The following is a 1,129-nucleotide window of genomic DNA, read 5'->3' on the forward strand; positions in this document are numbered from 1 at the left end:
TTCCATCATTTGTTCAATGTGACAATCTTTCATTAAGTGTGGTCCACCACATTGCTCACAACTGATTCGTATTGCGTGAATATCTTTAGTCATCTTTTCCATTCGTCTCTCGAAAGCATCTATTTTTGCGAAAACGGAATCAAAGTCATGGCTAGAATCGGCTCTAGCCGCTTTAGATGAACGAAAAATATCTTTTTCTTGATGCCACTCATGAGAGTGGGAAGCTATATTATCAATTATCTTGTGAGCTTCAGTTGCAGTTTTCTTCATAATGGAACCACCAGCTGCTGTGTCGATGTATTTTCATGTAGCAACGTCGACACCTTGGTAGAATATTTGTACTATTTGATAAGTGTCTAAACCGTGTTGAGGACATCCTCTCAACATCCTTTCGAATCTTGTCCACGCCTCATATAATGTTTCATTTGGCTTTTGTGCGAACGTAACAATTTCTCCTTGAAGTCTCACGGCTTTAGATGCCGGAAAGAATCTTTTAAGAAATTTCTCAACTAAAACATCCCATGTGTCAATCGCTCCTTCAGGTAATGATTCTAACCAATCTTTTGCTTCTCCCTTTAAAGTCCAGGGAAACAACATGAGATAGATCTGTTCATCCTCAACTTCTCTGATTTTGAATAGAGTACAGATCCTATTAAAGGTTCGAAGATGTTCTTTTGGATCTTCTTTTGGCGTACCACTATATTGGCATTGATTAGTTACCATGTGTAGGATTTGTCCTTTGATTTCATAATCTGGCGCATTAACATCTGGCCGAATAATGGCGTGACCTTGGCCAGTGCGTGTGGCTCTCATTCGGTCTTCCATACTTAGAGGTTCCGTTACTTCCATGTGACAACCCGAAAATTTTTGACCAAATTTAAACTTTATCTTTAAATGATTTAATGTTTTCGACACGATAAGTAAAGTCTGTAATGTTGAGTCACGAAAGTTTTGGAACTATATTCATGTAATCAATTATTCTTTGACTGTTCTCGAAGATTCACGAACAATATATATATATATATATATATATATATATATATATATATATATATATATATAAAACTTAATGTGCACATATATATATGATTTCAAGTTATTTTGTAAACGATAGTAACATTCGATTATT

At 35.3% G+C, this 1,129-nt stretch overlaps 1 non-coding gene across 1 annotated transcript; it reads left to right on the forward strand.

The window, feature by feature from the left end:
• Positions 1-358: 358 nt before the first annotated feature.
• LOC139845846 (small nucleolar RNA R71) lies at positions 359-465 on the forward strand. The gene has a single exon (XR_011758601.1). It is a non-coding gene; the product is annotated as a small nucleolar RNA R71 (small nucleolar RNA).
• Positions 466-1,129: the final 664 nt, after the last annotated feature.

This window comes from Rutidosis leptorrhynchoides, chromosome 4, assembly GCF_046630445.1.
Source record: "Rutidosis leptorrhynchoides isolate AG116_Rl617_1_P2 chromosome 4, CSIRO_AGI_Rlap_v1, whole genome shotgun sequence".
In the NCBI taxonomy this organism is placed as follows: Eukaryota; Viridiplantae; Streptophyta; class Magnoliopsida; order Asterales; family Asteraceae; genus Rutidosis; species Rutidosis leptorrhynchoides.